Raw genomic sequence first — 15879 nt, 5'->3', positions numbered from 1 at the left:
CCAGTCTATGTGGTGGTGCAGATGTACATGTACATTTCATTGTTCAGAGGATTTAAATCAGCTTATAAGAAGACACACAATAAAGTAGGAAGTACTACTAATAAAGTAGACCAGGGAAAACAAATTAAAATGGGAGGTCAAAGCTAAGAGGAAAAGGAGCACATATGTGTTCCATAAGTTACTGTGATACAGATATACTGCTGTGTGTAGTTACTATACGTTTCTAGTCCTAGTCTGGATGGTTCTGTGATACTTTTGGTGTAGGAGATGTGTGTGACATTGTGTACGAGATGAAGGAGGAATGTTTTCAAAGCTCTAAGAGGACCAGATCCACGCATGGTACCTGGAGGTGGGTGGGGGGAAGAGCCACTGTGGCAGAGGGATGCCTTGGGGTGAGGAGAGCACCCTCCCGTGTACCTACTCTTCATGGTCCATCAGGGCTCCATTCTCTGTCCATGTAGAAGTTCTGTTTTGAAAAAGCATTTAATAACTACTGCTGTCCAAGCTCAATATACAGCCAAGAAGACATGGAGTTAGGTGATGAACTCTTCTCCTAGATACTATCATTGGTATTTGGCTGGTGTTTGGTAATTTCATCATTGTCATTTACCATAATATTAGAGCAGATGAAGTAATATGATTACACATAGGATTTTATACCCAATTTTTTTTTAAGTAGATTCCTTATTCTTAAATCCAATGCAGAATGTGAAGTTTAGTGTGATTTTTTTAGTGCATTATTTGGGGCATTGGTTTGCTGTGTTTTATTAATTGATGAACATATGGAAAGTTTCAGCAGTTACTATATGTTACTTTTCCATAAATTACATCCATGAAAGCAGACTTCTCGACAATTATGTGATTTGTTCCTGGGTCAAATTTTTCTTTTGCTAAATCTACTTCAATTTGAAATTTTAAGACTGGATGCTACAGATATACAAAAAGCATCTTTCTCCTACTTTTTGTTTCCTGAGCATTATCCCCCACTTCATTCTTTTTCCATCTCTGCAACATTCGATGGGCCAGAGAAGCTCTTCCCAGACCGTGCGGGTCTGTTTCAAGTCCAGCACTCTGGTGTCCACTGCTGGTTTACAGGGCCGAAGGAGCCCGAGGCAGCGAGCGACAGAAACAACGTAACAAAACTGATAAGAAACAACAATTCTGAAAAGCATAGAAAAATACTTGTCATAATAAATGAAAGAAATTGTGTCTATACCAATGGCACTTCTGTGAAAAGAAAGAAAAAAACCTGTTTAATACTTCCAAGTCTAGCTTTGGGTGAAATAATATTGAAACCTGTAAATTGTGCTGCTTGGCTTATTTTGCCCACAGGCGGATCGTCCTCAGACAGTGATTGCTTGTAGGGTTGGGAGTATTTCATGGGGTTGGAGTGAAGGAGTCAGGCGACTTGCCCTGTGTGCCCAGCATGCTGTGCCTCCTGGTGCACACTTGCCAGAGCGAGAGGAGTGGAAGGCAGGGTGGGCTTTGCAGTGATCTCAGGCGGACGGCTCAGTGTTACTTCCAGCCCCCCTGGTACTAGATATCAAAAGGCTCCAGAGAAGACTGGAGACGTCTTTCCCTGAAATGTACATCCACACACACCCCCTTTTTTGTGTTTTTTTTTTTTTTTTCATTTCGGAATGCATATGTTCTCTTAAAAGACTCAGCATCATGCCTAATAACCATGAATTAACCAAATCAGGTCTCTGCCCTGATATCTGGGAGAATCAGATTAGTTTGGGGAGGAGACAGGGAAGCAAAGAGAGGATATTTATCTTAAAGAGCTGAGCTATGGTTGCAGTTTGTCCCTGGCCCCTATTGGGGTTGTGTGGGTGGCAACCACTCGATGTGTCTCTCTTACATCAATGTTTCTCTCTCTTCCTCCCTCTCTCCCTCCTGCTCCATCTGAAGATAAATGCAAAAATGTCCTCGGGTGAGGATTAAAAAAAGAGCTGAGCTAAGTGACTGGGGCAGCTGGAGGCTCCCCTGCGCGCTGCATTAACAACCTCGAAGGGCCTGAAGGGCGGGAGAGCTAAAAAGCCCAAATTTTGCTAATTTGCCAGTTTGCTGGTTTTAGGATTAGTTTGAAAAGCTGCAGTCTCCTGTTTCCCCTGCGTTTAGTCTGTCTGGGCTTCCTTTGTGTCAACAGCGGCTCTTCCCCGTGTGCGGGAGATGGGGATAGAAGCACTTAGCTTGTGCTTCACCCAGTCCACTGTGATCGGTGCCCGCAGCAGGCTTCTCCATCCCTGACCTTCAGCACTGTAGCCTGCTGGTGTCCCTCTGCTGCAGACCCGCTTATCACCCCGCTGGGGCTGCCGTGGGCTATGCAACCAGAAGTAAGTCACTTCCCTGGTCAAAGAGCTGGAGTCTGGAAACACAGACTTTGTATGTAATAAGAGCTAGGTCAACAAAAGACTGTCTGGCAATCCCCCCACCACCACCACCACCATTTTTATGCTCCGGAATCTTAGCAGACCTTCCAATGGGAGATTGAGTTTACATTCTACCATGTCACTGCCTTGTTCTAAAACGGCTCTCTAGGAGATGCTGTTGTTTCTGGTTCTTCGCTCTTTCACACGAAAAAGCTGTTTCTTGTCTAGGGAGTGGTCTGGCTCATGTAGTCACATCACTGCACCTGACCCCTGCCTGCTTGCCTGTCTGGAATCATCAGTCACAGTAAAGCAGGAGGAGAGCCTGTGGTTTCTAAAAGTGATATTTGGGCAGCTTCTTGTAAACTAAAAGTAAACATACATGTGACAACAAAGTGGAATTGCCTTGTATGGTTTTTCCTTTATGTTTCCCTGAAATTTCCCTAATTTACATCTAGTGAGCTCTGTAGCAGATTCAGCAATATTTTTTTTTTCTGTGACTGTATCTTTCTTTGAGCATCTAAAAAGTTTATCCAGGGTCTAGTAGTGTACCAGACAAGTATTTAAGTAAGATCAAATTAGGAGACAGCCGTGGGTAAATGCTATTGAAATATATAAACTAGCTTTTAATTAGGAAAAAGAACAGCTAATTTTAAAATGAGTTGTTTTTATTAAAAAAAAAAAAAAAAAAAAACAGCAACAACACTGATGGGAGCATGTCATAAGGACACGGGTCCACAGGTCCGCGGGTCCGCTTGAAGGGGTGGCCCCTGGCTAAATCATACAGCTGATCAACACAATAGTTAAGGACAGAAATGAATTATAAACTATTGGGAGATAACAACAGGAATCCATGCTGGTAATAAATAAATGGGGGTGGGATGGGCGGGCAGACTCTTGCTCACAGTAGAATGCTGGTTCTGCTGGTAGATGTGGAGTTTTTAGGAAATTCGGGATAAATAAAATCATTTAAAGATATATATTTCTCTTTAGTTGTAAATTAAATTATGGTCTGGGAGAATCTCAGGTCAGGTCAGATGGCCTGGATTAAAATTTTGGCACTTGATATTTTGACCTTGGGCCAGTTTCTTACCCTCTTTGAGCTTGTGTTTGTTAACCTGTGACATGGGGAGTGAACATATCTACTGTTCAGGGTTGTGGCAAGGATTACATTAAATAAATAATGCATGTGAAAGGACTTGATGCATTCTTGAAACACATTGTGGCTGAAACGGTAAAATTGGGAATATGACTTCCATACACATCTTCTTTAGAATAAAGACAAAATTTCTAATGTTAAGTAAGTTTTCACTAAACACATCTTCAGAAAACTAAGGATAATAGTTACAATAAAAATGATAGTAACAATAAAAATTAAAATTGCAACTTTCTATGCTAACCAAGTGCCAGGCACTGTGCTTGTCACTTTCCATGTATTCTCATTTAATCCTGACCACACCTGTAAGAGGTAGAGGTCCCCACAGGACCACTGAGATGCACCTGAGTGGTTGTCACACAGCTTGTAACTGGAGAGCCAGAATTCAAGTTTAAGTCTGACTTCAGAACCTATGCTCCTAACCCCCATACCATGCCGCTTACCAAAATCAGCAACTTTCCTCCCTTTTAATCAATTTTTTCTCTTTCACAAAGGGAAAAGGTAGCCAGCATTTTTAGTAGTAGAGCATGTGATCTGAAATGCATGGATTTGGGGGTTGGTAATGGTAAATTGAGAGTCCACACCTGAGCTTCAAGTTTTTATGGAGGCTTTATTTATTTCCCTGGTTAGACTTCATCATTGATAACCAGTGTCTGTTCATGGAATATATATAACGGAATCAAATTTGAACTCTGAATGGGAACTAATTATTTTCAACTGCTATTAGAAATTAAGCCACGATGCCAGGTGTGACACCTGGGGATGATCATTTACATATCAGTGGTATCTGATAGTTGATAAGTCACCCTAGGTAGTGGTTCTCAACCTTCCTAATGCCATGACCCTTTAATACAGTTCCTCATGCTGTGGTGACCCCCAACCATAGAATTATTTTTGTTGCTACTTCATAACTAATTTTGCTACTGTTATGTCTTAGGCGACCCCTGTGAAAGGGTCGTTGGACCACCAAAGGGGTCGCGACCCACAGGTTGTTCGAGAACCACTGCCCTAGACCTTAGTATAATAGTAACTATCCCTGTGTGCTTACCATAGCCCAGGAACTTGTTAAAACTAGCCTGTGTGACATCGGGAGAGACACCACAGCACAGTGGTTAAGCACCTGGGTTCTGAAGCCAGACTCCTGTTTCCACTGAGAGCCTGTACGTAGGTGAGTCACTTTATCTCAGTGCCTCAGCATCCGCTTTTATGAAATGGAGGTAACGATAGTGCCTGCATCAGAGTTGTTAGGAGGATTAAATGAGTTAATATTTGTTACAGCACTAGGCATCTAAAAGCTCTATATAAATGTTAATTTAAAAAAATCTGAGAAAAGTACTATTATTTCCATTTTACTAGTAAGAAGTGAGGTTTAAAGCATAAATTGAAAATATGGCCAAGTGAGCAAAGGGTATCGCATATGAAACTAGCAGGTGAAAACTGCAAGAAGCTTGGGAGGGCTGGGTGAAGAGTGGGGAGCAGGAACTGGACAGGTCGTGGAGTCAGAAAATGGACTGTGGGCACGTAGCTCAGAGACGAGCCATTTCAAGGAAGTCATCAGTGCTGCGGGCAGAGGAGCCTCTGGCCTGGAGTGACCCAAGAGGCAGGGTTCTCAGAAGTTGAGTTCGATTAGGCTCTTTCAGTAAATGTCATGGTTTTTCTAAAGCCTCAGGATACTGTTACTGCGTACAGTTCATTTATCTGCTTATATTCAAATTGTGTTCACATGATTGTCTTCTATTAATGTGTTTGTGCTCACGAGTAATTGATATATTCCTAGGGGGAGAATACAATAAATTGCTACCTTGAGGCAAAACTTTATTAACTTTTAAAAATATGCCCCCTTGCCCAGCTGGTGCAGCTCAGTGGACTGAGCGTCGTCCCACAGACTGAGAGGCTCCAGTCGATTCCCACTCAGGGCACATGCCCGGGTTGCGGGCTCCATCCCCAGAAGGGGGCGTGCAGGAGGCAGCTGATCAGTGTTTCCCTCTCACATCGATGTTTCTCTCTCTCCCTTCCTCTCTCACTCTAAAAAATCAACAAAAACATATTTTAAAAATAAAAATATGCCCCCTCCCCCAAATGGCAGAGAATGTTATAAACAACTTCCACAATCTCTTTTCAGTTGTGTAGCTGAATAGTGTAGTCTGGTGGTTACTACCTTGATTCAAACCCTGGCCCTCAGTTTTAGCAGCTGTGCCACCCTGGATGAGTTACTGAGCTCGGCTGAGTCTGCTTCCTCCTGTGCTGTGAGGATCCGGCCGTCTGTGGGAATGTCCCCACGGGGAGGGCAGTGGCTGTCCCCACCGGGGGGGGGGGGGCACCTGCCTGCCCTGCACAGTGCCGCGCCCGTCGTCAGCACTCTGGGCGTGTGCGTGTTGCACTCAGGGATCAGTACCTAATACCACTTCAGGTCCTCCCTACCTTCGCCTCGCTACCAATATGCAAACAAAAAGATAAAGTGACACCACTCAGGGATTTTGTTTCTTTATATACATGACTTTAATGTAACCTCTATTAAAGGTTCTGAGAATCCTTTTCTAGTGTCAAGTTTTTCTGACATCCTGAGACAGGAGTTTTCCTTCATACATGCATGTACTATTAACTTCTAAGTGGTCCTGTCCTCTCCACCACCTTCTCCTTGAAACATTTCAGTGCAGGTCACTGGACACATACCGTCTGGGGCCATCTCTCTGGTAGGAAGTATGACGCTGGCCATAGCCACTTGGCCAGCTTGGCCCCTCTCCCCTTCCACCTTCTTCAAATGAGAACTGCTGTAGCTGGACTGGCTACAGAGCCATTCTTTTTTTTTTTTTTTTTTTTAAACAAATTGCTTTTATTTATTTTATTTTTCTTTTAATCCTCACCCTAGGGTATTTTTCCATTTATCATCAGATAGAGTGGGAGGGAGGGAGAGAGAGAAATAAACATTGATGTTAGAGAGACACATGGACTGGCTGCCTCCCACTCGACCCCTGGGGGATGAACTGAAACCAAGGTACATGCCCCTGACTGGAATCGAACCTGCGACTCAATTGGTCCACGGGCCGATGCGCTTACTGCTGAGCCAAACCCCAGGGCTGTGGAGCCATTCTTGATTAGTCAGGGCCACCTTTCCACTCAGGGGCCTCAGTGACATGTCCTGGGACCCAGCAGAGACGCGGTTGCACTGAACCGTGGGCAGTAAAGTTGCAGGTGCCGGCCGGGGGGCCGCACTACTGGCAGCCGGGGGACTTGTGCAGCCCACAGCAGGAAGGCCCCCTGGAGTGCATTCCCTGGCTTTTTAGTGTGACAAAGTTAAGTGATTTGTGCAGAGTCACAAAGTAGCTATTATCACAGCCAGGGCCGGAACTTGGAACTCGGGTGTCTCGACCCCTTACCCGATGCCCTTTCCTTGTCTTCAGAGCTGAGAAGCACTGGTGTGCCCCTGGGTCGCAGCTAGCTCTTTGCCATTCTCTCTGTCGACAGACGCGGGCAAGAGCGTGGCAGTTTTGCCATAGAACTCTCTTCTGTGTTTTAAAAGCTTGTCCACGAACATTTGGCGGGTCACAGCCCAGGTGGGGACTTGTGCGTGTTGGTCTGGTTACGAGCTGACTTTGCCACAGACAACTTGGCGATCGAATTTCAAACAGTACTTCCAAATCTCAGAAAGCTCCCTGATCTAGAGAGCGAACGGATGCCTTCCAGAGCTCAGCCCCTTTCCAATTTTAGCTGTTTCTTTTTCATTCCTTCTCCGTGTGCCTTGGCAACGCAGACCAGCCGAGTCCAGCAGCAGAATCACAAATGTCTCCTGAAACTCGCTTCCTGCAACGAAATATCTGCTGAAACTTTGTTTGTTTCTTTCTAACCAAAAAGGGAGTTTTTTAAACCAAAAGAGATACATAAATGCTTTGAAAAGCAGAGGTGCATCACTAAGAAAAGGCAGAAATCTGGTTTCGTTCCCTCTTGAGAGGTCGGAAAGGAAGGAAGTTGCTTTCCCTCCTTTGAAAGGCATACAGCAGTTGGAGGTCTTCGCGTGACTGGAGGGAGTGTGGTGACGTCCCCGAGGAGGAGCCTGGTTTTCCTTTCCAGCATCCATCGGAGAAGGGAGTGTGAAACCAGCTTAGGGTGCACCAGAATCTAGGACTCCTCGAATCTAGGAACGATACAACCGTATGATTATTAAATGATTCAAATCAAAAAGTAATGTATGGGTGTAAAGAAAGTGTTTTAATATTGGCCTCCTCTATCTAAGGAGATTCTTTGACTTCAGGTTAACCAATAGGAGCAACCCTCCAAGGGAAGCCGCACACGGCCGTCGGTCTCTGAGGTTGCCAAGTACAGAGGAGCGACCTTGTTCAGTGCACCGAGAACAGTCCCTGGACGCCCAGTGCTCCCATAGTTCTGTTTCCATAAACTAGAAGCAGCCTGGCACATGGGAAGGGGAGATGAAGAGGAAGGCAATCCTCACTCTCTCTTCTTTCCTGTTTCTGACCTGAGTTAGGCCGAGAGCTTGCAAGTCTTCATTCTTTTTTTTTTTTATAGTTATTACACTATTATTAACTATATTCCCTATGCTGTACTGTGCCAGACCCTTGCTTTGTTTGTCGACACAGGCTTAATGGAAAATAGCGAGCTGCTGTCCCGTGGTACCTAAATCCTCATTCTTTAAGCTGAGTAGTCACCCTCTGCCTCAAGAAAGAAAAATCGTACGTAGGTGTGTTTAACATTGGTGATGAGTCTGGATGTTTTTTCTTTCCTTGTCCACATGTAAAAAACAGACATCTTAATCGTCGCTTCCCTGAAATACTGCAGAAGTGAAAGGAACAGGAGCTGGGCAGGGGTGGGGGGGATGTCTGGAAAGCAGCTGCAGTGCCCTGTGGGGTGCCCCACGGGTGAGAGGAGCCGGGCCTCGTGATTTTAGAGCGGCCTGTGTGGGGCGCTTAGCCCTGCCCCACTAGGTTCCGTTGTCTCTTCCCATGAACGCTTCTTTCTAGGGCTGGCAGCTGCTTTAGACCCCAGACCCCTCCCTTTCCTCCTCTGAGATTAGTTAGTTATTGTTTGTAGTTTGGATGAGCAATATAATTTATTGTTCAAACCAAGGCACTTTTGAGAATGACAAGGGTCACTTATTAATAATTCCTTCAGACACCAGGGACTGTCCCCGGCAAGCCAGACACCCTACTTACAAGTTGTCAAGTGAGAAGTCAGTTTTGATCAAGATTCATTTATTATCCATCATCAGGGAATTAGGTACTTCTCATACTTGAGCTTATTTAAAATAGTTATCTCCTTTAAATTGAGTGACTGTTAATTCTGGAATGTGCTCTGTTCATCCATTGCTTAAGTAAGCTACATGGAACATAATTCCTAGACACTTGGAGTCTTTGAGGCATTAGGACATCATGGTTGAGGGTGTGCATTGCCTTCCCAACTCTTTGTACTTTCTGGGTGACTTCAGAGAAGTTACCTCTGGGCACTCTTATTTGCAAACTCGTGTCATGCGTTAAGCATGGTTCCAGGCGTATAGCAAGTGTCTGTCATCATGTTGATGTGAATTTTGTGGAATAAGGGATCACCTAAAATCAATGGGATAGGTTTTTCCTTGCTTCCACATAAATCCTCTTGGTTCTAGAGTCTAGCTTGATATCTGTTGCCCTCCATGCTGTCACCAGCCACTTTTTACTGTAATTTTCTGAGAAATTAATAACTTGCTAGAATTGTGACACTGTAAATAGGAAATCCAGACATTCCAACTAGAGTTGTTTTACCACCCACCCCAACACAGTGCACACTCAAAGCCACAGGTCACCTGGGCCAGCTTCCTCAAGTGTCGATTTTACTTGATTGTAAGATATGTGAAATATTTTTGCATTTGGAAAGTAGAGAAGAGTCGAACATAAAATGTGTGAATTTGGTGAGGTAGAGCAACATTTCAGTGTAGTTTCATATTCCAGCGGAGCTGCAGGACCCCTAAGAGGTGTCTGCTCCTCTGTTATTGATGTTTACTTTGGTGGAAAATGTTGAGAAATACTGGGGGGTGTCTCTCAGAAAGATTGTGTATCTTGCTTTTCTGTTGATTAACTTTTTTTTCCAGTCCTCACCTGAGGCTATTTTTCTGTTTATCTTCAGATAGAGTAGAAGGGGGAGAGAGGGAGAGAAAGGGAGAGAGAGAGAGAGAAACATCAACGTGAGAGGGACACATCAACTGGTTGTCTCCTGCACGACCCCAACCAGAGCTGGGGACCAACCGCAACCGAGGTACGTGCCCTTGACCAGAATCGAACCCACGATTCATTGGTCTGTGGGCAGACACTCTACCACTGAGCCAAATCAACCAGGGCCTGTTGATTAATTTTTAACAGCCCATACAAAACATTGTATGTCTTAAATGTCTACTTGAACATGAGGCTTTCTATAGCTCTTCACCTTCAGTATCTTCAGTTGCTTTCACTGAAGAGCTGATGTATCCTTGGTCGTGAACTGGAATTTCTTTCCTGGATGCAGATTCTGAGTTGGGAGACGTACATTTAGAGCCCCCAAAGTAGAGCTAATAGGACAAAACTGTTTTAGTCGGGAATGTACTATTGAGCACTCAGAGTGATGGTTCCCAAACCTTGAAGATGGGCTTGGAAAAGAAATATATAAAAGAACATTTTAGCCATTTAAAAAAAAAAAATGGTAAAGGACAGTTCTAAATTACCTCCTCACATTTCTTTTTTGAAGATTTTATTGAGGAATGATGGGCATAGGATGAACTGCCATGTGTAAAATGTCCACTGTGGTTACTTTGATGTGTACCTCTGAAAGCATCCCCGTCATCGAGATAATGAACGTGCTCTTCACCCACTCAAGTCTACTCTGGCACCTTCACAGTCTCTCCCTCTAGCCCAGCCTCATCTGCTGGAGCCGCCCATCTGCAGCACCATCCAGCGGTTTGCAGGCGCCTGGAATCTTACGGTTCGCGCCACGGGTCAGCCTTCTCTCAGCATATTACTCGGAGCTTCATTCATGTTGTGTGAATCGCTATTTCATCCTTTTTGTCGCTGAGTAGTATTCTGTTGAATGCATATATAATGGTATCACGAGTTGACACTTCCTTAAACACACACACACACACACACACACACACCCCTTAGTCCTAAAGTCAGCTGCTTTTGTTAAACTTTTTTATGGAACTTACTGCGGTGACCTTGTAATAGGTTTCAGGTAAACAGTTCTATAATACATCATATGTATATTTTATGTATGTTCACCACCCCAAGTCTCCTTCCATCACCATTTCTCCCCCCTATTAAAGTCAGCTTCTTAATAGGGAGACAGTGAGGGCATCGCCACCAGGGTTAAGAGTAAGTCAAGGAAGTTAACTATCTTCACTGCTTCTTAACATTATGTTGGCAGTGTTAGCCAATGCAATTAGACAAGAAAAAGCAAATGAAGAGGGAAAATTTAAACTATACCTATTTTTTTGGTGACATGGTCACTTACCTGGAGAACTCTATAATGAATTGGTGGTAAAACTAACTCAGACAACAAAAGAAGCCAGGTAGTAGGATACAAAATTAACATAGAAAGAAATAAAACAAAACAATATGTATATATAATCATTATCTGTTAGAAGAAATAATGGAAGCGAAAACGTCTTTTAAAATAGCAACATAAGCCCTGGCTGGTTTGGCTCAGCGGTTAGAGCGTTGGCCTACGGTCCTGAGAGACCCAGATTTGGGCATGTACCCGCTAAGGGCATGTACCTCGGTTGCAGTTTCTCCCCGGCCCTGCTTGGGTCATGCGGGTGGCAGCCACTTGATGTGTCCCTTTCACATCGATGTTTCTCTCTCTCTCTCTTTTCCTCTCTTTCCCTCCCACTCTATCTGAACAAAAAAATGGAAAAATGTCCTCAGGTGAGGATAAAAAATAAAAATTAAAAATAGCAACATAAAAGATAAATTTAACAAGAAATTTTAAACCTATATTCAGTGTTATAAATTGACTTGTGACCCCCCCCCCCCAAATTTTATATAGTGAAGCCCCAATCACAAGTACCTCAGAATATGACTGTATTTGGAGATAGGACCTTTAAAAAGTTAAAATGAGGCCATTGGAGTGAGCCCTGATTCAATCTGACTAGTGACCTTATAAGAAGACGAAATGGGACATACAGAAAGTCCTTAGGGAAAAAAGCTATGTGAGGACACAGCAAGGAAGTAGTCATCTGTAAGCCAAGAGGAGAGGCCTCACGAGAAACCTTGATCTTGGCATTTCAGCCACCAGAACTCTGAGTAAATACATTTCTGTCGTTTAAGCACCCAGTGTGTGGTATTTTGCTACGGCCACCCTCGAAAACTCACATGGACCCGAGCTCCGGAACACTCCTGAGATACACAGATGTAGAACTGAGCAGACCTTCCTAGTTCTTGACTAGGCACTTCAACATAATCAGGATAGTAATTCTTACTAAGTTAATGTATAAATATAATGTGTTCCCAATTAAAGTACCAATACTGCTTTTTTCCTGGAGGTAGACAAGGTGATAAGTCAAGTTCATGTGGAAAAATATCAGGCAGCATTGAAGAAGAATGTGAGGGGGAATAGCCCTATCTATGATAAAACATACTGTGAAGCCTCTATAATTAAAACAGAGTGGTGCTGGACACAGACTAGAATAGAATGGAATGGAATGTCCAAAAATAGACCCTAACATGTATGGAACTTTATGAGAAAGGTGGTATCTCCAGTCACTGCGACAGAGATGGTCTTTTTAGTGGTGTCGGGGCAACTGGCTAACCATTTGGAAAAAGATGAAATTAGATCTGTTCCTCCTCTACTATAAATAAAACTGAACTCCAAATGGATCAGAGCTCTAAATAAAATCAGAAACTTTATATGCACTCCAAGAATACATGGATGAATTCCTCCTTACAATTTGGGTGCAGGAGAAAGCTTTCTATGAATCAAAATTCATTTACAGTCAAAGAACTTCCCGATAAACTTGACAACCAAAAAATAAACTTTTGCACATAAGCGAACTCAAGACATTGTGATAAAATATTTGTAACATATAAATGTATCATGGGTTCAGATCTCTAATAATTCATTTTTAAATGAAAATGAAAAGACCAAAAATGGGCAAAAGACACAGCAGACAATTCACATACACAAAGATATTAAAATATCCTCTGAAATACATGAAAAGATGATCAACTTTCACCATATTAAGAGAAATGTAAATTAAAATTGCACCAAAATACCATTTCTCACCCATCAGAGTGTCCAAAAAAAAAGGCTTGACAACATAGTCTGTTCTGGAAGCTGCGAAAGTCACTCTCCAACGTTGCTGGTGGCAACACACAATGGTACAGCCCTAAGGGGTACTCAGTAGTAACAAAATGATATCTGCATTCACCCTTTCACCCAGGGTTTCTGCTCTGTTTACCCTGGAGAGACACCTTTAACAGCGCAATATATATGCCCTGGCTTATTCATCGCGGTGTCGCATGTGATGGTAGAATATTGTAAACTGCCTAGGTGCCCACACATGACAGAGTGGTTGAATAAATGATGGTGCTGTTAACTGTGAAAACAAACGAAGATCTCATAAACTAAAGTGAAGTTCAGTGTTTAGGTGCTTAGCTTTTCAAAAAGAGACACATGAAGGATAAACTAGAAAAAAAAAAGTAGTTACCCTGAGGAGGATGGCGGGGGACTGGGCAGATAATTGTAATGTACACATATACTAAGGCGCTGCACACAGCCTACTGCTGAACCAAAGAAGCTTGACACGAATCTGCAGTTCTGTTTATGTGAAGATTTGTGCATTTAGTGTAGATGTGGGATACCTCCATACATTTTTCAAGTGTATTAAAAGATACCTTAAGCCCTGGCTGGTTTGGCTCAGCGGTTGGAGCGTTGGCCTGCAGTCCAGAGAGACCCGGGTTCGGTTCCCGCTAAGGGCACGTACCTCGGTTGCAGTTTGTCCCCGGCCCTGGTTGGTCGTGTGGGTGGCAGCCACTCGATGTGTCCCTTCACATCGATGTTTCTCTCTCTCTCTCTTCCTCTCTCTCCCTCCCGCTCTGTCTGAACAAAAAATGGAAAAATGTCCTCGGGTGAGGATAAAAAAAAAAAAAAAAAAAGATACCTTAAGTGGCAAAATCATCTTATGAGTTAGAGATGAAGAAACAAGTTATTTTTCTTGTCAAGTTCACCTGTAGGATGCTGATGTGTTGTGGCTGGTGGCTCACTTCTCCCAGGGCAGTGCACTGACGACAGCCAGCCCACTGCACTCCGCACAACAGTCACTGCAGGAACGCTGCAGAGTGTCAGCCCCGTCCCTCCCGCACGGGGAAGAGCTTCCCACTGCTGAAAATGGGGTACAGTAAGGAAGCAGAGGGCGGGATTGTGTGGGTGTGTTTTGGAAGGGTTAGGGATCCTCTGAAGGGTTAAGAGGGAGGATTGATTCACATTGCTGTCTGGTGCTGCCTTTGGGGGGAGGGGTACACAGGCCAACATTTGCCCCCTTTTAAAGGTACCAATCAGAATTGAGGCTAATTGCTACATGACAAAAAAAAAAGGCACGTTGTAAAGTGGTAAACTAAGCCACAGCAACTAACAGAAAAAGAGAATGTTTGATTGCATAAGTAATTTAAAGGCATTGAACTATTTCATAGCATGAGTTTAGATTTCTGTTGGGGCAGGGGGAGCCTTTATGACTATTGGAAATTTTTGTTCAGCAGAAGAAAGTCAATTATACTCTAGGTGGCTATTGAATGGTACAAGGAGGAATTTTGGGGGGTTTTTTTTTGATGACTTGATTTGGGCAGATTACATCATTGTGCTGAAAGGAAAATATATTTACTTATTATACTAAAAAGATTTGTTTCTAAGGGGTCAAATAGTAGGGAAATCATAGTGCTACAGGGTTATGTCAAATTTAAGACACAGCGTATGAGAAATTTTAACATTTTTCAGCTCATGAATAAGTGGTAATCCAAGTTCTAAGAGCACTTTTTTCCTGTAGAAATGTTGGAAATTATGGATAAATTCCCTGGAAGCCTTGAAAATCTATTTAATTCCTAGTGTCACTAAATATTGTTTCATTGGGCCTGGCTGTTGTGGCTCAGTGGTTGAGCATTGACCTGTGCACCAAGAGGTCGCTGGTTCAGTTCCTGGTCAGAGCACATGACTTGGTCATGGGCCAAATTCCCAGTGCAGGGCATGCAGGAGGCGGTCAATAGATGTTCTCTCTCATCAATGTTTCTGTCTCTCTCTCCCTCTTCCTTCCTCACTCTCTAAAAGTCAATAAAGAAAAGTAAATAAATAAAAGTAAATATTGTATCATTGGGAAAATAAATTCTGAATCCTAACTCCCAGGAACAAGAACAGATTTTAAATATCTTTCTCTCTCCTCCCATATAATTTACCAGAAGGGTTGTTTTTGTTTTCCTCGCTAAGGCCACAAGAGCAGTAGGGATCCCAAGGGCCTTTCTTATTGGGGACAGCCACCCAGTGACCCGGCAGGAAGCGTAGGCTCTAACCCTAGTCGGGCTCTGTCAGCTGGCCCTTCCCTTGGGCTCACGTTGCAGTTGTAGTGGCTTTGCCTCTGCAGAGCTCTGACCACGCTAATGAAAATTCCTTAGGTTCCTACCTCGTACAGCTTGTAGGGATGACCTGAATTGCTGTCTTTCCTTCTCTGCTGCTGTAAACATTATTGGCCTTAAGTATTCACTTAGCAAAATGTGGATTGTATGACCTGTTTCTTTTTTTTTTTTTTTACCTGTCAGGTAGTAATAAGGATGACTGAAAAGGGAGCAAATATATTAAGATCCTTAGAGAAAAGATGTTCATAAGATAGTCATGCACCACATAACAGCTTTTCGGTCAACGATGGACCACGTATATGTTGGTGGTCCCATAAGATTATAATGGAGATAAAAACTTCCCATCACTCAGTGATGTCATAGTGGTGGTAATGTCATAGCACAACGCATTAGTCACGAGTTTGTGATGACACTGGTGTCAACACACCCTACTGGGCTGCCGGTTGTATAACGTACAGCACACACATTACATGGGGAGTGTACCACATTGTCTGAATGAGTGTACTCTGGTGTTACCACGGCCGCAAAGTTGCATCAGTGCATTTACTTCCCTATTTCTCGGAGTATACCCCTGTCATTGAGCGGTGTGTGACGGTGTGACTTGTAGGACACAACATAAAGTCTCCCACAAAACATCACTTCTAGTTAACTGTCTTCGTCAGCATTTGGATTTATACTGTCTGCCATACTGACCCTCTCACCTTTACTGACTATGCTTCCATTTAGTTTAAAGTGAGTTGTGTAAATTTAAAACATTTATGGTGAATAATTCACATCATTCAAT

The 15879-nt window shown here is 43.3% G+C and overlaps 1 protein-coding gene across 2 annotated transcripts in view; it reads left to right on the top strand.

The window, feature by feature from the left end:
- Nucleotides 1–15879, top strand: part of SMAD1 (SMAD family member 1) — a 73496-nt gene that overhangs the window by 40022 nt on the left and 17595 nt on the right. The gene's annotated exons all lie outside the window — the stretch shown is intronic.

The sequence above is a fragment of the Molossus molossus genome, unplaced genomic scaffold, assembly GCF_014108415.1.
Source record: "Molossus molossus isolate mMolMol1 unplaced genomic scaffold, mMolMol1.p scaffold_m16_p_4, whole genome shotgun sequence".
Classification (NCBI taxonomy): Eukaryota; Metazoa; Chordata; class Mammalia; order Chiroptera; family Molossidae; genus Molossus; species Molossus molossus.
Note: the sequence above shows the minus strand (reverse complement) of the source record. Positions and strands in the feature narration are given on the sequence as shown.